This window comes from Mauremys mutica, chromosome 1 (assembly GCF_020497125.1).
Source record: "Mauremys mutica isolate MM-2020 ecotype Southern chromosome 1, ASM2049712v1, whole genome shotgun sequence".
Lineage (NCBI taxonomy): Eukaryota > Metazoa > Chordata > Testudines > Geoemydidae > Mauremys > Mauremys mutica.
In genome coordinates this window covers 333,940,245-333,966,769 of record NC_059072.1, presented here as the reverse complement: position 1 = coordinate 333,966,769, position 26,525 = coordinate 333,940,245, and the positions used below count along the sequence as shown (strand labels likewise).

At 40.1% G+C, this 26,525-nt stretch overlaps 1 protein-coding gene across 1 annotated transcript in view; it reads left to right on the top strand.

The window, feature by feature from the left end:
- The window catches only part of CNTN5 (contactin 5), a 1,047,172-nt gene that overhangs the window by 288,309 nt on the left and 732,338 nt on the right, over positions 1–26,525 (top strand). Inside the window, exon 4 of the mRNA XM_045019421.1 lies at positions 22,190–22,319. The gene's annotated coding sequence lies outside the window, so the exon portion shown is untranslated. The remainder of the gene's footprint in view (positions 1–22,189; positions 22,320–26,525) is intronic.

Genomic DNA, 26,525 nt, shown 5'->3' with positions numbered 1-26,525 from the left:
CTCTCTGTTAAGGTACATATCTGAAGGCAGGACTCAGTGGCAGGACAAGTCTGTGTCCTCAGCCCCCAGGTTCTCACTCAGAGCTCTGCCCAGCTCTGAAAATCATGGGATTGGAGGAGCTTCACTCATCATCACAACAGCTCTTCCAGCAGATGCCAAAATCCCATGATTTGTGATCAGTTTGTGAGAGTTGGCAACACTGGTTGCTCGGAGACGACTTCCCTTACCCACTGCTCACCCCCAGCTGGGGAAGCTCTCATTCTGTCCTTTCTAGCTCCCACTCCCATCACTGCCCTTTGCCTCCCTCCTGCTCCCCCATATCACCCTGCACCCTTTTCCCCTACAACACCTAAATATGCCTCCAGTTTCCATTCTTTCTCCCCATTCATCTTTCACAGTGTCTCTGCTACTCCTCACAGTCCCTGTGTCCTGTCCAGCCCCCCTTGAACTATACAGTGGCAGCCATTTTGCCTATAGGCCTGGCTTCAATCTCACTGAAAACTGTTGTAGCCAACTTTGTGAAGGGCAACCTCACTTCCATATAGACAGGCTGTAAGGAAATGGCAGTTATCTTTCTGGCTTCTTCCTCAATGACAGTAATAGGAGATTGGTGGCCATTTTGAATAAAGGAAAATATATGAGTCGGCAGCCTTTCATCGCGTGTTCACATTTCTTGATCATTGACTGGGGCCTCTAGGAGTCTTCCACACTACAAATAATGCATTTTTAAATTGTGATGGAGGCCACAGAGTGGAGAGTGAGATAGATGAAGCCCTGAGGAGTACAGTCAGCTCTAACAAAGAGATGGGAAGGGACCAAGAGAGGTGCTAATTGATCCTACACTATTGTGTCCATCTAGGAGCTGTAATTGCTAGATTTGGGAGCTGGGAGCATGAGAATTTGTATTTGTTTAAAGAGCAGAAGGAAAGTCATATTGTTATTTGCTACTTCGTTAAGCAAAGCAGTTGATTAGACAAGCACAAGCTATGTTAAATCAGATATCATAAAGTTGGCTTACTAAGTAAAGAAATACAAATTGCTCTTCATGAAGGAGTGAGTCTTGGAAGCTCTGAGTTCTAGTAAATGTGTTGGTTTTATTGAACAAATGAAACAGTAAAGTGTTAAAACAGCCACCAATAGTACAGCTGAGTACAGGAAAGATGACACAATGTGTATTTGTACTTCAAGTACATATTACCAGATCTCATCAGCATCATGGTAAAATGGCATCACAGGATAATCAGAGTCATGCAGTTCCATGGGCTGTTTAATACAGGGTACTCTAGAGAAGAGGGTCGAGTTCCACACAGAGGCTACTTCAGCACTCAGGCTCTGGGGCTATCTTAATTCTTCCCCCTAAAAGGCCTGTAAAGGCTACCTGTGGGAATTCTCCAATCTCAGTCCTGCTCTGTAATTCCAGGGGAGGGAGGAGCTTGCTTAGAGGTTGGAGAGGCCCACCAGCATCTCACTCCACTCACTTCAGTTGACAATGTTGCAGTGAAGGAGCAGGATGCTACCAGGCTCTCTCCTTCCCTTCTCACCCCACCCTATGCTGCTCTCTCTATTTTACTTGCCACTAGGAGAGAAGAGAGAAGAGAAAGCCATCTCCCATAACAGTTTTCTGTTTGCTTAAAGAAATAATGGAGGGGAGGAGATTTAATTAGTTGGATTTATACTCCTTAATCCTTCAATGTCAATGGTGAGGAATCAGTGGGAATTTATTTTAAAAAAGCAAGCTCTACTGAATAGAATCAATTACCGAACTTGAAGGATTTTGTCTCTTGGAAAAGACAAGGAAATTTCTGGGCCTTGTTCTCCTCTCCTTTCCATATTTCTGTTGCCACAGAATTTTTTCCTGTGTTGCAACATCTCCTCACTAAATACAACAATTTTCCAGTATTTTATAGTCAAATTTATATTTCTAGTCTCAATGATAACTGCTAAATTACAGCATTGCACATGCTCATCAACTCAAAATATTAACAAAATACATCCAGTGTGACACATATGGCAATTCCTGCAACATCCTTGAAAGACCTTAGGGTATTAAGTTTATGTATTATTGTGGGCTGGGATTGTATATAACCTCGCTAGAGGGCAGATGTGATGGATGTAAAACCTGGGAGTTCAAAAGACTGTACTGAAAATGTGCCGGACAAGTATGGACTTTTGAGATTATAAATGTTAAGTGGATTTCCTGGGGAATCCTTAGGGATAGATTAATGCAAATTCCCAAACTCTGGTATTGGAAAAACCCAGTCTTTTGGAGCTATGCCCTAAAGAGAGGGTCATTGTCTGCTGATCATTTGTTACAGAAGGCCACGATGAAAGGCCTGAGTTATATAAAGAAATGGCTAATATGCCCACTCTTTGTTCTGGTTCTGGAGCTAAAACAGATGAAATCATAAGCAAGGGAAAAACCTAGCAGTGGGTTTTGCAGGACTAAAACCTACCAGAGCACTAGGCTGGAGTTGGTTGTGACCTCTGGTAAGCATGCTAGATTCTTTAAATGTTCAATGTTTTCTGTGTAGTGATTTTACCTTGAGAATAAAAATGGTTGCTTGGACGGAGCTGTGTGGCAGCTTATAACTCTGGGCAATACACTGATCAGAGCCCTCAAAAAGAAAGCACAGCACAAGTGCTGGCCTTTCAGGCAGTCTGGCCTGTTGGAGCTATCACAGTGCAAGGTGGTAAACAGTGTAGCCTTAAAATCCCCAGTCAGGAGGGAGTGAGATAGGGGTCTCCACCAAAGAGAGGTGATGGCTGGGAGCCCTTGGTGGACCACAGAGTGGGACTAGGGGTGCAGTTGCCCAGAACTGTGACATCCAATCTCTTGAAGTGCCATTCATCTCAGTACAAAAGGGAAGAAGGAAAAGATTTAGGGCAACAAGGCCAGGGAAAAGAAGTGATGCTTGAGTATATATATATTTTTTTCCGCAGGGAACAAAGTCAATATTTTTTTTAATGAGCCACTGTTACCTGGCTTTAGCCAATTTCTTTTTAATTTGTATAATGGGCATATGATCTGCTTAAAGTACAATAATCTCTCCTTTTCAAGTCCTAAAAGTATTGAAAAACTCAAACTTTCCCAGGTTCCATAAACCCTTTAGTTATTTACAAATAGCTAAAGGTTGCAGTTGAAATTTCCCAGGGATGGATTGAAGTGACACGGCTTTATTTGCTTAAGCCTATAGTGTCTGGACAGTACTTGACATTTCCAGTTCTACGAGGAGGCTTTGTAGGAGAGTTTGCTAATTTGATTTTATACCTTATGCCTACTGTACAGTTGGTTTATCCCCTAATTCTGCGATCATTCAAAAATTTTGGACAATGTCTTGAACTGCAAAACCTGTTATATATCTCTGCATAAAACTAATGCTCAAGGCCAGATGGCTGTCCCACCACAAAACCCACAGAAGGGGCCAGGATGGAGAGAGTTTCAATTACAAAAGTGGTGTTTGTGGAAGAAGCAGAGCGTATGTTGCCCCTAGGGGTATGTTTACACTGCAGTTAGACACCCATGGCTGGTCTGTGCCAGCTACTCTGGCTTGTGGAGCTCAGGCAGTGGAGCTGTTTGTAGTTTAGACTTAGAAACTCAGGCTGGAACCTGGGCTTTAGGACCCTGCAAGGTGTGAGGGTCCCAGAGCTCGGGCTATGGTCTGACCCCAGACTGACCCCTGAGCCCTGCAGCCTGAGTCCAAGTCAGCTAGAACAGGCCAGCTGCGGGTTTTTAATTGCAGAGTAGACATGCCCTAAGAGAGTGTAGTTGTAGCCATGTCAGTCCAAGGATATTAGAGAGACAAGGTGGGTGAGGTAATATCTTTTAATGGACCAACTTCTGTTGGTGAGAGAGACAAGCTTTCGAGCCATACACCTGAAGAAGAAGAGCTCTGTGTGGCTCAAAAGCTTGTCTCTCTCACCAACAGACTTTTTTTCCAATAAAAGATATTACCTCACCCACCTTGTCTCTCTAATACCCTAAGAGAGTCATTAGTGTGGAGGCCCTGCTTCCACCAGTTCCCTGTAAGTATGGCTTCACTGAAGCTGTGCTGCCAGGAACTTCCCTTCCCACAACTATTCCTGGTGCCTCAGCCTTATGAGGAGGGAGGGTTTCCCAGCATAGATTGGGTTTCACAGGAAAGAAGCGATCCTTTCAAGCAGCTGTGTGTTTAACAAATAAACACTCACGGTGTTTCAGGGGTGGGAAAGAAAACCACAAACACATACATTCTCTCTGCGCTGGTTAGCAAATGAGGTGTAAATTGTTTTTTGGAAGAAATGGAAGTGCAATTCTTCATTTGGCAGTTTTCATGCTGAGCATCTTATAATCTTCCAGACATGAATAAAATTTCATGGTCTTTTTCTTTTCCCTTGGACACTCTCAACCAGCTTTTGCTATCTTGTCTAGGGTAACTGGACTATACTTGTGTTATTTGTCTCCCTATACTGAAATCAATGAAATAGAACTCTGTTTGTTGGGCCAGAGCTGTAATATCATTATTCAATCTGCTAGCAGTTCCCTATTTGAATCAATAAAAGGCCAAGAGGTCTTGACAAGCTATATTTTTTCTAATATTGATCTTGATGACCAAGCTGGTGCCCTAGAGTCTAACCATTGATTTTAAAAGAGAGAATTGTCAAGTTGGAGGCCAATTTTGTGCTATTAAACACATCAGGATTTGTAATTAAAGAAAATGTCAGGCTGTCATATTTTACAAGACTGGCAAGAGCTTTTCACAGACATGCAAGCAAATTAAAAGGTGCAGATGTGCTGAAGATATATGAATTGTGAATATATATTCTGTGTAAATAGACTATACTGAAATCCAAACCAGATTGAATAACTTTCCATAGAGCATGGGCATTGCCGGCCTTCCGTGTCCCCAGGATTTAAAAGTTTAAGGAAGTAATTTGATTCTTGGATTTAATTATATTAACTGTTTGTTTTAAGATTAAATTATGTTAATTTTACCCCCTCACTGAAAGAGCAGCAATTTAGTCACTGAAATCTCATTCTGTCTTAATGCTGCAGAGTAATCGATGTGGATTTCAGACAACTGTATCATTCATCCTACTGTGTTTCTGATGTTCCAGATAATGGTTGCTAGTTCTCTGTTACTTTATGTAAGATCTAATATCCAGCAAAGCTTGTGATTGAGTTCTGGACCAGCCCACAGTCCATTCTAGATTCAAGCACATATACATGACTTAGAGGCAGGCCATAGCAGTGCCCCTGAGGTCTAACACAGATTAATCTTTGGGCATGTATGGCGATCCTAATGTACTTATCCCAAAATCCTCATATATTTATAGTGATGTGTGTATTAGAAGATGGCAACTACCAGCATGTATGAAGCTTGATTAATATTGAGGATAAAGGTAATTTAAGATGTAATCTAAATTTTAAATATACCTAGTGTGATTTTTGAACAGATGTATTGTTTTCCTGGCAGAATCTCTGTTTTTCAAGCTGTTTGTTTTAAATTTCAAATACAGCCCTTAATGCTACTTTATCTTACTAATGAATCCCATATTGTTGTTTATATTTTCGTATTAAATTATGGATTGGTTCCCCCTTGTGTCAGGTGCTATAAATACATAATAAGGGAGAACTCATGCTCCCCGGAGATGATAAACTAAATGAACAAGACACAACAAGGGCAGGGGAAAGGAATTACAGCTAGGTCACTAAGGCACAGAGGAATTAATGGCTAGACGTTCAAAAATTGCCCAGCTTCCATTTAAGCAATCAAATAAATCACCAGATTTTCAAAAAAGGGCAGGGTGGGTGTTGCACTTTGGAAAAGTGGCCATAAGCACGGCTAAGCTCTGCTTAAAATCTGGCTCCAGTTGTGGGTGATAATGAACATTTAATTATCTGGCCCCACGTGATTTGCCTAAGGTCACCCAGGGGACCTGTGTCATAGCCAAGAACTGAAGTGCTTGTCTACATGGCCTTGTAGTACAGACTAAGGGGGTGTGAATTGCAGTGCACACTGAAGTGCTGCACAGTAACTCTCCAGTGTGGCTGCTGCTAGCGCAAACTGAAAGGTACCTTGTTTGCATTAACATAGTCCTGTAGGCGACGTGAATTAGGTACCTTTTAGTTTGCGCTAGCAGCATCTATATGGGGGAGTTACAGGAAAGCACTTTGTTGTGCATTGCAATTTACACCCTTTTAGTCTGAACTATAGGGCCACGTAGACAAGCCCTACAACATAGCCCCAGCCCCAAAGAATTCTTGTTTTTCTTGAACTCAGCACCTGCATTTCAATTTTCACAGCTGTTCTTGACTTAGAATTCTTGAGAACTGCACTGAAATGACATTTTGTTTCAGCGATTTATTTTGTTTTTGGGTAGAGGGAAATTGTCTTTTGGACTGTTTTTCTTGGAGAGAAGTCCCAATTTCACGACATTGTATTAACCTCATCACTCAGTGTATAAGAATGTCCGCAGGCTTTTCTTTAGCAGAGATTTTATTTGAATGCACAAATTCCAAGAAGGAGCTCTAGTCTATTTTTACAGATGGTCAGGGACATTAGAATGCTTTAGAAATCAACTTCATTAGCTGACTCCACATCAGCTTGAATAGTACAAATAAGGAAATAGTGCACTTATGTTATCTGGCAATCAGTTCTGGTTCAAGGCTTTTCGAAAGATTGCTTTATATACAATATATAATATACAAAGAATAGATGTCATAGTTAAAAGGTTTCATTATTGGTATGGAGAGGCAGTAGCTGCTCTATAGTTAAGGTTTCACTAGCTTACATTCTAAAACTCCATAATAGCAGCCCTTTCACTTTGGCTTGGAAAATGCATTTGGCGTAAAAATTGCCAGATTTACTGTCAAAGGCAAAGCTTTTGCAAAGAGTGAAGAAAATTAACCAAATCTTATGAGTTACAGATCATTAAGGTTTCACCTTGAATTGTTGAGCTTATCTTAATGTTTCTGTGTCTTCCTCTAGGCTCAAAATGATTTGTTACTAACTGTTCACATTTTCCACATAGATAAATTTCTTTGAAAATTTATGTCCCTGCTAAATTTGAAGAAGAAAAAAAAAGGGATTCAACAAAGTTATTAGCAGTTTTTTCTAGTGTCTGATCCTTCTATCATGAATATCAATTTCTTAAATAGAATTATTAATAATTTGTGTGGGAGTTTCTTCACTTGTTCATCTGATAAATCCTTTCCTTCAGTGAGAGCAGTGTGTGGGAGTATGTTGCCCTCTATTGTTTGGCAGATGCTTAGAAAAAAAATAAAAATAAGGGGCCTTCTCTAGCTAATACTTAACTGAGTTCTTCATTTAACTCACATGGCAGAGAGCTATTTTTGTAGCTATCAGAACAGAGTTCCAGTTGGAATTCTGCAAGTGTGTTTGTTTGGCTTTCTATGTAGAGGTGGTAGATTTATATAGTAACTCCATAGTAACCATGGTTCCATCCTATGCTGGATTTTAATGAATCAGTAATGGAAAAAAAACCCTTCTTATAAATATTCTAAAAAATGTATAAGGCTACATCTCATTGACAGCTAGAACACACCATGAAAACTGTGATGAAATTGAGCCAAGTACTTTTTGAGATTAAAAAGACTTTAAAAAGTCTCTATTTTTAAATGTTTGCAGGTTCTAATGTTTCTTGTATTCCTTTAGAGAGGTAATCACATCACACCACAACACTTGAAAAGTAGATAGATGTAAACACTGCTGAATGAAAGGGTGGGAATAATGAAAAGTTTAAGCAATTGTCATTATTAGAAAATACATGCCATTCTCTGCCATTGAAGCCCACAGATCAAAAGCATGGTGACAGAAAATACTTTAATTGCCATGTTCCAAACTGGCTCCAAAATGAAAAGAAACTCCAGGAACTCTTGTATCGCCACCCCCCAACGAAGTTACTTCTTTGTCCCAAGGAATGTACACGGGTCTGTTATCTCCCTGACATCAGCGAAGAACAGAGAGTTTGAGTGACTTGTCAAAGGTTACATAGGAAGTATGTGGCAGAGCTATGAGCAAAACCCTGATCTAAAATGACACATACCCAATGTTTTATTAACTAGGCTACAGAGGATCTCAACAAATAGCATAATCAAATCCCTTTGTTTGGGATAACCATAAAATGGGGATAGCAATGCCTTTCCAGTAACTCACTTTTGTAAAATGGTTTGAGACTGACAGCTGAAAAGACTGGACACAAACATTATTAGCCAAAATTTTCAGCGGGTTTAATGGTGCAACAGAGGAGCTTAGTGATATGGCAGTGATGTACTGTGGCCAAAGGGATTAGGTTTTGATTGTGGAACAAATATCTTACTATTTCTTTTTTTGTATTAACGTAGCACCTCTGAGCCCTAGTCAAGGACCAAAACCGCATTGTGCTAGGTGCTGAAAAAACACAACAAAACACAAACACAACAAACACAACAAACACAAACACAACAAAAGGACCCTAAAGAGCTTACAATCTAATTATAATACAAGATACAACAGACACCAGTAGGTGGATGAGTACAAAGAAACAATGAGACAATATTGGTCAGTATGATAGGCAGTGGTTCCAGTACACCATTGGCAAGTTTTTTGTAGTGATCACTTAAAAAGAGAGATTTAAAGGAGAACAGAAATAGCTTTGTAGGTGTTCATGGGGAGCTCCTTCCAAGCATGAGGGGCAACATGGGAGACAATATGAAGGCGCTTGCTTGAAAATTTAACAAGTGGGCAATAGAGACTGATATCATGGGCCAATCAGAGGCAGGAGTCGACTTTTCAATACTGAAAGAGAACTGATAAGTAGGGTGAGGAAATTGAGTTCCTGTCTTGGTTCTGAAACTTAATTTGCTGTGATTTATTATTGCTAGTATTAGAATTCCAAAATCAGGTAAGTATTCCAAGATCATAAATCAGTCCCCCAAAATCAATAGATTGATTTAGAATTCATGCATTTTTTAAAAAAATGAATTATTTTTATTTGACTTTTATGGGCCTTTAGGGTACATTTGGTTTACATTTTGAGCCTTTTCTCTGCAACCTGGAGGACCAGAAACTTACTCTTTAAAAAAAATAAAAGCTGAGATTCTAAGATCAAAGATCTAAAGTTTTAAAAGACTTCAGTAAATATCTTCCATTGTTCTAGGGATTATTGTTGCAGTCATCTGGGCCCCAGGATATTAGAGAGAAAAGGTGGGTGAGGTAATATCTTTTATTGGACCACCTTCTGTTGGTGAGAGAGGCAAGCTTTCGAGCTATACAGAGCTCTTCTTCAGATGTCAAAAGCTTCTCTCTCTCACCAACAGAGTCCAATAAAAGATTTTACCTCACCCACCTGTCTCTTCAGTAAATATGATAAGACTTGCGATAAATTGGTGAGAATTGGCAACACTTTCCAGTTGCAAAGCAGAATATTATATTTTATCCTTTTACAAGCCAATTCTCTTCCCATTGAAGTGTATGGAACTTTGGCCATTATTTATTTATTTATTTATTTTTAAAGCTAAAGAAATTTAATAATTTTAAAAACAAACTAAAAAAATATATTAGTCAATCTGCATATTCAAGCATAAAGCCAAGGAATGCAAAAGTTACGTTTCATAGCACAGTTTAAAGTCACAGCCATACCACTGTATTAACAATTTGGTTTCCATTAAAAATAAATCAAGACAATTGTTGCTTGTACAAAGCAAGAAATCTTGGAATACTACTGTGAGACATACATAATCAATAATAATTAATGCAGCCCTGAACCTAGATGTGAGATATTTGCTGTATATCTCAGATTTACTGATATTTAAATGAGAAAGCACTTGAATCTGCTCTACTGCTTCCTTTATCTTGTAGTCTAAGAAATGAGATGAGTTGTAAATTCAGAGGATTTATCTAACCATTGGCAGAGTGAATGGAGAGATGATAAATAGGTGTAACATCACAACAAGCCTGTCTCATGGTACTCCTTCAAGTCACAACTGGTTTGGTCAAATCAGGAAGTATAAGCTAAATCTGACACCTTTTAACTTAGGACTCTGAAGAAGTATTTAATACTGAACCCCAGTTCCAATTCCTTTTATTTATGTAAGCACAGGAGGTAATGAAAAAGCAACTATATATGAATTAAAAAGTCACAGAAAATGTTGTAGCTTTATACCATGTAATTTTCAACACCTCCTGTTTTCATTCATATAATAGTACTGGTCTGTCTGAAATTCCTTCCAGGAGCAGAACTTGCGTGGCTGTAATGCTATTCCAATGGAAGAGTTGTACTCAGATAGATAGAATTATCTAAGCAGAAAATTTAGAATGTATTTAAAAAATCAAAATCCATTTCTCTCTGTTTTAGAAAGTTATTTGACTTGAAATTCATTTGACTTCACAAATATTTAACTTTTTCTATAACAGACTATCTATCTATCTATCTATCTAAATATTAAAGTACAATAAATAGACATACAGAAAGAATACCTCTATGGTTAATATGTCTTCTGAAATAGAGGAAAGCAGGGCAAAATGTTATCTCAGTATGAATATGGACTTGTTCAATCATTCTTCTCTGTGGTGATTTAATTACTTCAGGGGTTAGCAACCTTTCAGAAGTGGTGTACCAAGTCTTCATTTATTCACTCTAATTTAAGGTTTCGCGTGCCAGTAATACATTTTAATGTTTTTAGACAATCTTTTTCTCTAAGTCTACAATATATAACTAAACTATTGTTGTATGTAAAGTAAATAAGGTTTTTAAAATGTTTAAGAAGATTCATTTAAAATTAAATTAAAATGCAGAGCCCCCTGGATCGGTGGCTAGGACTCGGCAGTGCCACTGAAAATCAGCTTGTGTGCCGCATTTAGCATGCGTGCAATAGGTTGCCTACCCCTGATCTAACATTTACAAATTATTGTTGCAGCCACAGATACAAAGATCTGATTCCATAAACTGTCAGAGGGCCTATTTTCTACTGGTTTCACAGAGAGTCCCTCAAGTGTGCGTCTTGTCCTTGGCACAGTACTGATGCTGATTGCACAGAGCTGTCTGAGCTACTATAAGCACTAGGATGCATTTTTTTGGTCTATTAAATAAAGATATGCACCACGTTCCTGCTAACAGGTCTTGTAGGACCTGAGCTCAGCCACTGCCCAAAAGTAAGGCCTGGTCTACACTGCAAAGTTAGGTCAATGTAAGCAGGAGCTGGGCAGTGTGAGTGCCACTGAAAATCAGCTTGCATGCCACCTTCGGCACACGTGCCATAGGTTGTCTACCCCTGAGTTAGATAGTGGTTTATTCAGTGTGTTGCTGTAGTAATTACATTGCATCAGGTATAGTCCTTGTGGGCGGTCTAATGCAGTCTAATGTATCTTATTCTAGCTGTCTACATCTACATACTATCTACGGCTGCTATCACTGTATGATGATCTTGACTAACCTTCAATGATGTTTCTAAAACCCTTGAAGTCAATAGGACTTCTCACAGGAGTAAGGACCTGTTGGGTAGTAAGGGCTCTCAGGAACTCCTCCTAGGATACTCATATTTATCTGAGGGTTTGTATGAGGGTTCTCTGCAGGAGTCACTGAATAATGACAGTTAGCTTTTTTCCTGGTCTCTGCTGTTTCAAGTTTTCAAGTAGGGGGATATCAGCTTCTGGTAGAGTTCTAGTTACATGCACATTCTAACTTACTGCCAAATACAGTCATATGTGTGTTCATCATAAAGCCAAGTTCCTTTCACATTTTTATACATATCGTTTCCACTTGTCAGCTTTTGATTTGTGCATATATAACTGGTGTAATAAAGTCATTGTTTGTATGCATAGAAAAATTGAAATGTACTCACCATGTGCAATATATTTGTAATAGTGTGTATGTGTAAGTGAAGCATTTTAAAATAAATCACCACGAGACACAGTTACATATAAAGAAGATGTGTTTGATCTCAAGCTGGCTGAACTCATAGAAAGTTTGACAAGGAGTCAGTTGTCCACCATGAGATTCATCAGTGTTTTGCAAATTTGTATATTAACTGTAGGCACCCAGTCTGCTGCAACTAATTTAAATCCAGCTTCTTGCAATTAATACTCTTCACATTCTACAATATTTTCATTGGTAGCTGGTATAGCTAAACTTTTAGGTCTTGAAAGGACTCAAAACCCAATCCTTAAATACTTGAAATACCAGTTAGAGTAGATAGAAAAATAATGAAAGAATCACATAAACATATTGTCTTCCGTGCCCCATATCCCCCCTTCCAAAATCCACAAGAACATTTTACTGGCCTGGCTAGAGTAACAGGATGAAATTTTAAGAACCATGAGCCTTTTGGTTTAAAAGCAAGAAGCTAGTTAAAGCAGCATTTCCTTTCAAAAGGGCTGCAATCTGAATTTTAAGCAGACGACCTGCTGCTGCTGTTCATCTCTCATAATGAATCTTCTGTGGCTTTTTTTGCTATTTCTTAATGTGATTCAACTTGCTGTACTTAAAAGTGTTATAAATATTGATGTTAATTGTTAAACATGATATACTGCTCTGTGTTAGCAGCCCAGATACTCAAAAGATAATCTTCATTTATGGGAAATGTCAGCCTATCGTAAGTGGTATCCTATCTGAAAAAAAAAGAAAGATGATTTTTAAGTTTCCAGGCAGACTATTATTTAGATTTCAATGTACCTTACACTGAAAGCCAAAATCTAAAGCAGTGTTAGGATACAGCACAGACTGTATATCTTTTTTGTTTGTTTGTTTGTTAACAATGTTAACCTGAATGGACTGGGAACCAGCTATTTTCAGAAACTGCCTACATCCCATTCCAACAGTTGTGCTTGTTTGGAATGTTCCTGCTGTCCTCAGGACTGAATTCCTGGGAGAGGGCAGCAGAGTGTTTTTAGTGGAGGGCCCTTTGCTCTGGAATGTATGACTTCTTGGGGTCAGAGTTTGGTGACTTGCAGGACATGGTACAAGATGCATCTGTTTAATCTTGCTTTTTCTTAGGGCGTAAAAGACATTGATGTTTATTTGAAGTTTGGGGAAAGATTTAGTGCTAATTATTTGTTATTATTATGAATGTGCACCAATATGATGATAGAAGCATTATCAATGATCAATTATCAAATAAATACCCATAATATAATATAGTTCATTATCAATGTCTACGCTTATCGGTAAATTGGCATGTGATCGATGCAGCTGTGTTGATTTAGCAGTGGGTCTGGTGAAGACCCACTAAGTTGATGGCAGAGTGCTCTCCTTTTGACTCTGGTACTTCAGGTCCCCAAGAAGAGTAAGGTAAGTCGGCGGGACAGCATCTCCCATCGACACAGCATGGTGTAGACACTGCAGTAAGTTGACCTAAGCTACATCGACTTTAGTTACGTTATTCGTGTAACTGAAATAGCATAACTTAGGTCAACTTATCATGGTAGTGTAGATCTAAGTGTGTGAGCAAATGTTTAATCTTGGGAAGACGTATGGTATGTCCTTGTTTGTTATGCACTGTTCTGTGTAGAAGGAGCTATGCAAGCAGCAGGAAACTTTGCCCTCTGCCTTCATTTTTGACAAGAGTCAATTCTTGAAGCAGAGTTGCTGCTCAGGGAACTGGACATTGGTGTTGGTCTGAGATTCCTGAAAGGGGTTACATGCATGTTGTTTGTAACTGCCTCCATTCCAGGAATGGTGTATATGTAAGTAAAGCAAGTTACACTTAGAATATACCCAGACTGTACATCACTGATTTCTCCTCCGCTGGGGAGCCAGCACACACAGCCCCAAACATCTGCTACTGCTCAGCAGAAGAGTAACAGTATTAACTATTGCCATGCTAGAGTTGTATCATGGGAGATGAGGATTGTAATTTTAGGAAAGCACTGAGAAGAGAAAAAGAACAAAGAAACTAAGAGTCACTTGTAACTGTGAAAAAATAGAAGGCTTTCAACCTAAAAAAGTGGTTTAAATTTAAGTTCCAGTGATAAAATTCAATTAACATAGTCTTCCCATGATAAGGCCCAGTTTGACATCTCAGATAGCCCCTACAAAAGCCTTGCCTGGGCAGACATCTAGCCAGCATGCAGTTCTAACCTGAACTGCTCTTTTCAAGCCTAGAGACCAACTTTCTGGTACCTTGGTTCCACTCCATTTGGTTTGTCCAATCAGCCACCTCCATCTTTCCACTCTGTTTCTTGCCTTCCTTCTCTCTTTCTTATGCATTTTTCTTTCATTTTAAGTATAACCATTCTCTACCTTACATCTTAAACCAAAACACAAACCAGAAACGTACTGTTAATTGGCAGTTCTGCAGTCCTTGGCAGGAAGCTAGATGGTGCTGTGTGAAGATGTAAATAGCAATACTCACAATCCCTCAAACATGGTCTGAAATGCAGTGCACTAGAAAGTACTTCTGCCTTGTCCTGGCCACAGAGAAAACTCAGGCTAGACAAAAAGATATTATCTTAAGGTAAGACTGGCTAGGTCTCTACTTACTGTAGAACAAGCTCAAAAGAAATTAAAACTATAGTATGCAAACTAGAGGTGGGTTCTCCAGCTCAATATTTCCGTTTGGCAATGTGTGTGAATACACATGCATATGTAGCTACCAGGAAGGTTTTTAATAGAATGTATTTTGTATTAATACTTTAATAGCTTTGCTCCTTGGATGTTATCCATAGTGAAATTTTGCTCTATCACAATTATAACACAACTTTAGGGAAACTGCTATATTCCACAAAGGATTTTGGTGCACTTAAAACATCCTAAGCACATGTCTTCCATGGCAGTCCTCCTCTCACTAAGAGAAAGAACTGTACTGTACTGTACTGATCATCTTTAAATGCCACGGATACTGTGCCTGCCTGCTCTCTGATTGAATCCATCTGTAGTTAATGTGCTCATCACCGTGGCATCTAGGTGCCAGTTCACTGTTTAATGTTCCGTTCCAGCTGCTTGACGCAGGGCCGCCCAGAGGATTCAGGGGTCCTAGGGCAAAGCAATTTCAGGGGCCCCGTCCATTAAAAAAAGCTGCAGTACGATAGAATACTATATTCTCATGGGGGGCCTGGGGCAAATTGCCCCACTTGCCCCCCCACTTCCCGGCCGGCCCTGGCTTCTTGATGGGAGATTGCTCTGAGTGGAATAACAGAAGCACAATGGACACCATTTATAAACACAACATTTATCACTTTGCACTGATTGCGATCCTGCACTCCAGTATCCTTGATTCTGATTATAAGATGCTGTGGTTACGCTTTGTTCTCTATTAGTAAGAAGGGCTGTGACTGCTGAGGTTCTTATTTCTACATCTCTTTTCTTGTAGTTGCTTATTAAGGAAGGAGGAGACCTGAGTTCTACTACTGTTTCTGACGGTTACTCACTGCCTGGCTTTGGGAAATCACCACATTTTCAAAGGCGTGGTCTAACTTTGGGTGTCTCAATTTTGACACTTACTGCATTGATATTTGTAAAGCACTTTGAGCATTTCAAATGGAATGCACAGTCGGAATTTATTACATTGTTATTTAGCTGTGCACTCTGGAAACACTGAAGTAAGTAAAATTGAGCAGAGCCAACACAGCTGAACTAGCATTTAGCCTCAGTTCGTTAGATTGTGGCTATTCTCCAGGCCTCCTGGTAAACAGGATGCATATTCAGCTTCCGTTGGATACAGATCCATGTTATTTGGTACCCGATGAATCAAAAAAACTGCATTAATCACATCCCTAACTTTCCCACTGCAAAGAGACACACATCTGCGAAAACTCGTCTCTGTCTTAAAAAAAACAAAACAAAAAACTCCACATTCCATTAACATGAGTTGAAAACAAGTACTTGCCTCAATTAAGCTAAATCGAAGGAAACAGCTATAACAGGAGCCTACCTCAGAGGAGTTTGTCACAAGATGATTATTAGCTTTTGGCAACCAGCAATGACACCACACTGGTTTTCAGGAGGTGTTATTTTACTGACAGCGGCAGCAGCAGCGGTGGCGGGAGTGGCAGCTCTCTCAGTAGAAAGGTGCAGCAGCACGTCCCTGTCACAGAGTTTTAAGATCCAGTGGGAGTGAAGTCTGTAATAGCAGCTCTAGCCAACTTTCTCTCTCATGATTTTCCCCTCTCCCTTCTTTATTGTGTTAGAGAGTGAGATTGGTTCCCTGACAGTGGGCTTAGGGGAGATAAGATTTTGACAAGATACAGGATGCACAGAAAAACGTGTGACTAGATGTGGTAACAAGGTTGTGTTTGTTAGCTTGTGATTTAGAGGATCGAAATCCCAAACCATGCGTACAGTGTTATATTGCTTGTTATCCAGAGGCTACTGTGCTGACCCCAGAGAAGCAGACAACAGTAGCCAAAAAACGCGTCACCTGTAACCTTCTCCACATCATGTGATTAAGATTCAAGCATTGAGGCTTATTTATTAAATTTTATGTAATTAATTAGAATTTATTCTTAATATATTCAAATTAGAATCTGTGTGTCTGCAGCTGCAGAGATAACTCTGGGAATTAGCTCCCACTGCAGAATTTGCCCTGCCAAAATCTGTCCCTTTGCTCTACCAAACTCTTGCACAGGTCACTGGATCATACAGGTTGAGGGAGAGGCTCATTAAAAACTTCACCTCCATTAAGCTGTGCTATTGGTCTTCTGGGTAACTCACTTCATCTCTCTGTGACTCAGTTTTCCCATGTGGACAAATGAGGATAACGGTACAGACCTCCTTTGTAAAGTGCTTTGAGATCTACTGGTGAAAAGTGCTCTAGAGCAGCCAATAAATAATAATAATACTTAATAATTGATCATAAAAATATGATATTTGGAGCACATGGTGAAAAGAAATAATAAATTAAAGGATGCCTCCACCTCTTCCTGTCAAACCACGCTGAAGGAGGTGAGGGGCAAGTTACCAACCATTAGGCAGTGTGATTGGAGGGGTCATTGGAACCCTTTGCCCTATCCTAGAAGCTAGGAAGAAAGGAAGAACTATTGCTTTTGCAGCACACTGACCGTAAATTTGGCAACCAGACTGCAGCACCTGACTTGTGAAATTTCCAGTTTGCTGCACATCTCTGTGATCTATGGAGAGAGAAAAAAATGCAAAAACCACCAGAGTTTATTGAATTAACAATTCTAGTACTGATTGTGTTGTTCATATTAATATCTAATTCAGTGATAACTGTTCTCTATGACACATTTTCCACTTGGGCTACCACAAAATTAACAGTTTGCTACTAAATGCAGCACTCGTGTGACACAATATTCAGGGAGCCTTGATACAGAATTTATATTGCAGCATGATGAAGAACTGAGCACATTCAGAACCTTGATGAGCGTTTAATATACTTACTGTCTATAGATGTCTATCTTGATATTTTTTCTGTTACTGGTTAAAATGGCTGTCTTGAGAATAGAAGTGGCTCGGAACCACACCCAGGAATCTAAACCCAAACTTTGGGGAACTGTGAATCCAGATCCAAACGTAGTGGCTAGGGCACATTGCTATCAAAGCACCCTTATTCAAAGGTGTACTCGGTTTTTTGGATCAGAATAGCCTCCCTCCACCCCACCCCCCGCCCCACCCCACCTACTGATTATTTTACTAGGCATTTATTACGAAAACATTTCAGTAGACATTGAATTCAGCAGCATGTTTATGTTTGCCATGAACTCCACTTACAGTCCCAGACTTCCCTCAAAGGATTACTGCATTTTTCCTAGACTTTTGATATCAGTAGATAGGATGCTAAAATATTTTAAGCAAGTGTAACTAGACCTATGCAAATAACTGATTTTTTTCACTTCACTGTCAGTTCTGAAAAACCAAAAATAAAATTTGATTTAGGTTCAATCAGACTTGCAAATTCTGAAAAAAATATGTTGAATTGAAAAACTCAATTTTGGGGCCTAACAAAACATTTCATTTGACCAGATGCATTTTGTTTCTGGGCATTTTCAAGTGCCAGATTCACAAAATGGCAAGAGGGGGATCCTCCCTGTTAAGCTTTAGCCCTCTAGTTAGGACATTCAGCTGGGATGTGGGACATCGAGGTTCAATTGCTCCCCTCACCTAATGTGGAGAAGGGATTTGAACTCCCACTATATTGTAAGGGAGTTCTGCCCTAGCCACTTGTCTATGGGGTATACAGTGGGGAGGCTGTCCCAATCTCTCCAGTTGAAGCAGCTCTGCTGAGTACAAATAATTAATCATTAGCACATGGACATGAACTTGGATCTCCCACAGTTTCAATCTCTTTGGCCCAATGACTATTTGATTATTTACACACACTGACACAGCTTCAAGAGGCAAGTCCCATAGTCCAGTGGCTAAAGCACTCTCCACTGTGGGAAATTAAAAGGCATCTAGATACTGTGAGAGTTGTGTCCCCACAACCTATATCTTCCCAGCTGGTGCGCGACGTGGAGAGGAGTGAATCCACAGAGACAATGTTAGTGGGTTCCTGTGGAGGGATGGAGTAGCTAGGTGAGTTTCCGCCATCCTCCTTGAGGCTGCCTTTCCCACTTTGTCAAATAGGCGTGTGATCACAAGGTAGTGAAGAAAAAGTGTCAGGGGCAGGAGTGTTTGTGTGGGAGGGCAGAAACTGCACTAAGAAGTATCCTACCTCCAGACTGTCCCAGAGATAAATCACAGGCTATGATAAAGAGACGTGCAGCTGCATTAACTGTCATGTAGCACTCTGTGACACCTTCTCCCCACCCTCCCCGGAGAGTCACAGAGTAAAGCTGCAAGTGGTGAGCCAAGTCAACATGGATACTAGGCTTGCATGCTGCCATGAGAGACTGCCCAGCAGTGCAGAGCAAGACTCTTGCCATATAGCCTGTCTGTGGATCTCTGCTCCCCCACCTCCTTCCCCCCTCAGTTCCCTGTTCCCGCCACAACACCAGTAGTCTTGTGGCTGGGGAAAGAAGAGAAGTGTAGAGTCTGCAGCTGAGCTGTTGAGAGGCTGTATTAACAAATGTTTGTGAAATGTTTTGCAACCCTTGGATTACTAGGCTGTGAAAGTGAAAAGCATGATTTATTGTTTCGTTCTAATTACCGAGACCTACTGTATAGAACACTTTCTGCAGACGTCGGTGATCAGCAGATGTTTCTATCTTCTGACAACTTTTTACAAACTGTGGGCTTCTTCCATTAATGTGTCCAGTGATGATGACATTCAGGCCAGAGCTGAAGGTTACTCTTTTATGCTTGCTTGTTTTTGTTTTAATTTTTCAACAAAAGTTTATTTCTGAAAAGAAGTTTGTGGCTCATTAAGGAACAAAAACACGTGTTCCATCTCTTCTAAGGCAGTTACTAAAAATGAAGCAAGATTAAAGTGCATGTGTGTTTGTGTGTGTACGTGTGTAGACATATAATAGGGTAAGAAGACAAGATAAAAAATTACACTAGGCAGATTTTTGTTTTTCAAGGCAGATAAGTAATCTGGCACTATTCCAAAAGGATTTCTGTGTCTGTGCTGATAATAGCATATCCTTCTCCCCACAACAAAGTGCCCCCTTTAAGAGATGGGCTCAATTCCATGTGCCTCCCAGCTAAAGCTGTGGGGCTAAGGGTCAGAGCAGCTGGTCCTTATAAAGGCCAGCAAGTGCTCAGCTAAGCTAGGGAACTACAGGGAGTAAATAGCCTTCTGTAGCAGGTCCTTGAACAGACGAATTATTCTAGTTACTAGAAGACTCCTGGACAGCTGGCCTGGAGAATGAGAACTCCAAGGAGCAGAAAGCCTCCTGTGGGGACTCCATGGGACAGGGCAAGGGGTGAGAGAGGTAAAAGCTTTTGGGAACTGTAGCCTATGTGAGGCAGAGAAACTCCTTTGTTATGGTATTGTGCTTAAGTTTCTTGTGGCCTGAGCTAAGGGTCTCACACTCATTGATGTGGCATTGGTTCTTCCTAGGCCAGGGAGCTTACATGAAGCCACAAGGGTATGTGGTTAGAGTAGGGTATCCTAAACCAGGTATTTGAAACCAAAATAATCAGCAGCTGTTGTACTTGTATATTATCTGCAAGGAGTCACCAAAAAAGGCCAAAGCTACTTTAGGAAAAGAACAGAGGAATACAGCTCTCAAAAAATACACCCAAATATCCAACGTATAATATCTGAGTATTATTATTTAACATATGTATTTTGACAGGGCCTTTGGGCCAGCTAAATGTGGGGCTGCATTTAGCAGGCACTACCAGGCAGTGACAGAGTGTACTGTCTAAATAGACAAGCCAGACATAGGATAGGGGCAGGAATCTAACACATGGTGGCAAATGTCATGTTAGTTCCACGTTTTTTGGGAGGACAGGGGGTAGTTAGGTGGTCAGGAGCTAAATGGAAGGGAAAAGCAGAGCAGGGGGAGAAGAGTGTAAGGAGAGGCAGCTGTAGAGTGAAGCCGAGGTGAAGAGATCATAGACTCATAGACTTTAAGGTCAGAAGGGACCATTATGATCATCTAGTCTGACCTCCTGCACAATGCAGGCCACAGAATCTCACCCACCCACTCCTGTAACAAACCCCTAACCTATGTCTGAGTTATTGAAGTCCTCAAATTGTGGTTTGAAGACCTCAAGCTGCAGAGAATCCTCCAGCAAGTGACCCGTGACCCATGCTGCAGAGGAAGGTGAAAAACCTCCAGGGCCTCTGCCAATCTGCCCTGGAGGAAAATTCCTTCCCGACCCCAAATATAGTGATCGGTTAAACCCTGAGCATGTGGGCAAGACTCACCAGCCAGCACCCAGGAAAGAATTCTCTGTAGTAACTCAGATCCCACCCCATCTAACTTCCCATCACAGACCACTGGGCATACTTACCTGCTGATAATCAAAGATCAGTTGCCAAATTCATTGCCAAAATTAGGCTATCCCTTCACACCATCCCCTCCATAAACTTATCAAGCTTAGTCTTAAAGCTAGATATGTCTTTTGCTCCCACTACTCCCCTTGGAAGGCTGTTCCAGAATTTCACTCCTCTAATGGTTAGAAACCTTTGTCTAATTTCAAGTCTAAACTTCCTAGTGTCCAGTTTATATCCATTTGTTCTTGTGTCCACATTGGTACTAAGCTTAAATAATTCCTCTCCCTCCCTAATATTTATCCCTCTGATATATTTATAAAGAGCAATCATATCCCCCCCTCAACCTTCTTTTGGTTAGGCTAAACAAGCCAAGCTCTTTGAGTCTCCTTTGAGAAGACAAGTTTTCCATTCCTCGGATCACCCTAGTAGCCCTTCTCTGTACCTGTTCCAGTTTGAATTCATCTTTCTTAAACATGGGAGACCAGAACTGCACACAGTATTCCAGATGAGGTCTCACCAGTACCTTGTATAATGGTACTAACACTCCTTATCTTTGCTGGAAATACCTCGCCTGATGCATCCTAAAACCGCATTAGCTTTTTTAACGGCCATATCACATTGGTGGCTCATAGTCATCCCGTGATCAACCAATACTCTGAGGTACTTCTCCTCCTCTGTTACTTCCAACTGATGTGTCCCCAATTTATAACTAAAATTCTTGTTATTACTCCCTAAATGCATGACTTTGCACTTTTCACTATTAAATTTCATCCTATTACTAGGAAGGTGGAGGATTAGAGCACATGGCCCATCAGCACAGAGAGAGTCAGAACATCCTACAGTTTTCATTGGAATGTCAAAAGTAAAAAAAGTTCCTTGCTTTGTCTGCTTCTGTTTCTTCTAGCTCGTCTCTGTATTTCCCTCCCAAGGCTACAGGGTGGCAATGGGGAGGGGAGATGCCACCTGGATCTTACCGACCCCCAGAGTAAAATTAACATTAACTGATTACTTCTCCTGTTACAGGTAGTCTGATCCAATAGCTAGAGGCTGTGTTATCATAGCAGGTTATTTAGTACAAACATATTTTCCCCAGTCCTATTCCCAGTCCTATTATATTAAAAGAGAAAGAAGTTAAAAAGAGGAAGAAGACTGCTCCCTTGTTTCTAATGTAAAGAAGCAGCCTTGCTCTTTTGCTGGTATAAAACAAAGCACTGTCACACGGGTGTGATAATATACCCATTGTGAAACAAGAAAGAAGGAGATGTCTTAGTTCACATAGGTAGCTATAGCAGCTGTCTCTCACAACATATCAGGAATAATGTCATAGTGGAAAGTCAAATAACAAAGCTGACAATCTCCATATGAAAAGAGAGATTAGATGATGGAAAGCTCCAAATATAACATAATATATTTTTTTCTGTTCAACAGATTATCTGAAAGGACTAATTTTTGACTCAACTCAACACCTTGCCTTCATCAATTTTCACTCATACAAGGACTATCTGCTGAGATCATTCCCTTTGAGGGCACTGTCCATACAGCTGATAGCTGACTTCAGGTATAGTGGATGTTTAAACCAAGTTTATTTCAAATGTGTTAGTGTGCTGAACCGAAGCATTCATGTACTTGCCAAACTGAAGCCAGTCACTGAGACTATTGCCATCAGAAATCCAATGGTCAGAGGGAGCAATGCATAGAACAGTTAAGTTAAATGAGGTAAATTTAGACTGAACAAGTTGATCGTGCCTGCCCGGGAAATATGCATTAAAAAAAATTCTCATTCACTTCATTGGGAACTTTGGATCCTATGGCAGGTTTAGACTTGTTATGGTAAGAATAGGCAATTGGTATATAGAAATTAATACCACTTACTTATTGGAAATGTATTGGTTACATTTTAATTGTTGTAACAGACATCTAACTGTTCATTAAACAGCTATTTGTTCAAATTTAATAAGACTGCAATTACATGTTAAATAGCAACTGATTATTAAATACAGTTACTGAAGAATATTAGAGACAGCCCTGAGACACCAAGTTCATATTGGCTTCTCAACTTTCCAAGAGTCTGAATGTGGTTGGACCTGGGCTTTTCATTCATTCTATTATTGAGATGATGGGAATCAGCTGCAGAGTTCGGATTCAGATTGTACCTTGCCCACAGGGAAATGTTCAGGTAAAGCACTTTGGTTCAGGCCCATATCATTTATGAAATTTCACCTAAGCCCACTGGAACTGTGTGTTTATTTTCATATATTATATACTTGTGTGTGTATATTTGTGTATGTATATGTGTGTTTAATATATACAAGAACAAACCTCTGGCATACTGAAATTAAGTTCTGGTGATTTTTCATACATGTTCAAGTAAATACAATATACTGCATTAATGAACAGGTCAAATGCATGGTGCTTGCTAACAGCCTAATTCAATGCAAAGCAATGCAGTACAACAGCTGTAGATAAGAGACGTTTGAATCTGATGCTCATTATCCAGATGGATGATGGATATCCAATTTACATTTATTGAGGAAGCATCAGCAGATGGAAATGGAATGAAAGAGAAAATGTCTATGGTTACCTGCTAACTGGGGTAGTTCATCATTCACCAGCAGAATGAATTATGTTCATGTAGTTCAAAATGCCTCTAATTAATTTTTGAGAAGAACCTTTATGCTGACCTATTAATAAACCATAGTTCCAGGTTGGGGATAAGGAGCTTGTTAAAGTGTAACACATGCCTATGCAAACAGATTTGGAAGTGCATAGTTCACTGTTGTAATGTCAGATGTTTTACCTGCCTACCCAACTAATTGAGAATTACATTGGAAGAATAGAAAGCTATTGAAATAAATGAGACAGATGGTGCACTCCAAACAGACATAACTGAATTAGAACTGATGAACCCACCAAGAGTAGATTCACAGTGTCACTTTAAATACCATACAATTTCATTCATTTTCTTGCACCTGATCTGTTGTTGCAACCACTAAAAGCTTTCAGCTGAAAGATGGACAGTTTAACTTGAAGCTGCATTCTGCATACTAGCCCTACTATCAGGAGGGGATTTATTGAAGGATAATCTATATATTAAAAGGAGTGCCAGCCTGAGATCCTGGGAAGCAGACATTTTGATGGCAGGTGGTGCAGCCATCGCTAACTTAGCCCTCTCAAAAAGAATGTATATTGTTGGAGAGTTACCAGGATCAGTATATTTTTATAGATTTACACCCATGGCAGGATTCCCATGATCTACAAAGTGAAAAGCTCTCTCCGTCTCTTAAATATTAATGCAAAGTGCAATATACTATAGCTGGTAAGAGGAATTTGATACCAACACAAAAAATGAAATGGAAAACAACTGCTGCTCACCAATAATATTGTGCAGTATTTTAAATTCACTGTGTCCATACATTTAGCTACAGATCTTATCTCTAAACTTCCTTGAAAGTTTGAGAGTGTTTGGATCTAGGATTTCTGCCCATTATAACAATACAAACTAGATGAATGAGTATCTGGATCAGACCAGCTTCAGAATTGGGTGTGTGTTTGGATTCCGTGGTTTGGGTTGCCCAGCTCTAGGTACAGTATTTTGGGTTTGCACTACTATGCCTCCTTTCTTATGTAATAATATAGAGAATAGAGTCCGGAGTCTATCCTGACACCCCGTGTACCACATTGACTTCATTTTTTGGTTACGCGTGATGGAGCAAGATTTGGCTATGGCTTTTAGCTCTACTCAGGAGGAAACATAAATGTCCAATTTGCCACTTAAATAAAGGGATTATTTTGTTGTGTTGTTTTTGCCAGTGAGGCAAAAAAACACATTGCTTCTGCCTCCACTGATGTGAGGGAAAACTACATCGCAGGTTTTCAGGCTAGATCCTGACCTGTGCCAAGCAGTGGGTCTGTAAGGAAAGCTTTTAACCACCTTTTTTGACTCCCTGATCCTCATTTGCTCTGCATTGACCCCATTAATCAATATGAAGTATAGCAGACTCAGGGCTCCTCTACTTTATACTGCCTGCCCGTGGCCTCCAAAAGTCATTCCCTTCAGCCAGGGATCACTGAGGCATAAGGATGCCCTTGCCTTGCCTCCTTTCTCCTGCTATGTATATTGGGGACTCAGGGTGCTTAACTTAGGAGCTGCTGCTGTGGTTTTACTCCACATGAGGCTCCTCCTCATGCTGGGGACTCCTCTTAAAGTTGGAACTGTCACATCTATCTGTGCATAGCACCAGTGTTAGCTGGGGCACATCAGAGACTGTCCCTTCATGTCAAACCAATTGCCCAGACAAAACAACAAAATTATTACCTGTGTAAAAAAACCCACAAAAAGAAGACTTCAGTGGCCATCAAGGTATATTTGAGAATACTGTATGTCAGTCCTTTTTAATAGCCTCCATCTATATTAGCTGCTGCAAACGGCGGGGGACAGTAGTTAGGTTCAATAGGAGAATGCTCTTGTTTTGAAACTTCCCTTGCCTTAAAAATGCAAAGGAAAATAATCACAATATTTAGCAAAAAACAGTTTCTAAACTTAGATATGTAATGTATTTTACTGTACATTACTATTTTAGACAGCTGGAAATACTGGTAGTCATAACACTGAAGGACAGAAATAGAAACACCATTTGCTAGCTATTTAAATAGAGAGCTCTTCACTTTCTTCCAAATGTGATGATTTTTCAAAGATTAACATATTAAGTGCATGGAAGACTCTTCAGAGAACGAGACATTCTGTGGGGAAGATTAGCAAACCTCCAATGGTTTGTTCTGGCTAAAAGGAAAACTGAAAAATGACCTTTTATATTTTTCACCACTACAAATCATGCTGTTCCACCATCCCAGTGATGCGTAGAGATGGAAATAACAGAGATGAGTACAATAGACTTTTCCATAGACTGAGTTTTCCAGGTCATTTAATTCTCTCTTGTGTCTTCAGAACCTTTCCAACTGAGCTAATGATAACAGATTGTCACATTATCCAGCTCATGGTGACCTGTCTGGGTAGGTGCCAGAAGTTCTCTCCACTCATAGCTATGAGTTTTTTTAAAAAAATTGTCTTCTGTAACTGCTATAAGCAAACCCAATAAAGTATTACACACAAATGAAATAGTCTGTCATTGTTTTATGTGAGCATTTCAAGAACTAGCATTGAATAACCATTTATAATAATTTATCCATTAGGCATGTTATGCTGCAGCAGTTTTGTGCCATTGTGCTCAAGGATCCTGGCCATAAACTTTGCCCTGGGGGAGGGAGAGGGTTAACCCAAATCTAAGTGGGAATCTTCCTACAGTATAGAGACAGCATAAAGGTATCAATATTAACCCATCTCCCATAAAGGAGAAACAGTTGGAGAAAAGTGGATAAGGCTTGGTTGCCCCTAACCGCTGCCGATCGCCAGCTCTGGTTTTGGTGCCTTGAAGCTGTTTACTGACCATGTAATTTCTGACTGGGGATTGGGACTGCATTTAGGACATGTGGGGCTGGGAGAGTGCAAAGGTGAATCTCATGCCACATACGCACCTACACACACACACACATGCATATCCGACGTATGCGTTGTACGCCTCAGTCATATCTGAAGATCTGGCCCATTGTTCCAAAGGATGAGAACCAGTACTCATGAATAAGAGACAACTATAAATTTTGCCCCCAATCGGACCAAACCTTATTTAAAATAAGCTTAACTATGGGTATCCCTGTTCTCCACTCCCATTTAAGATTATGTACTCTGGTGTTTTCTAGTTCCAACCAG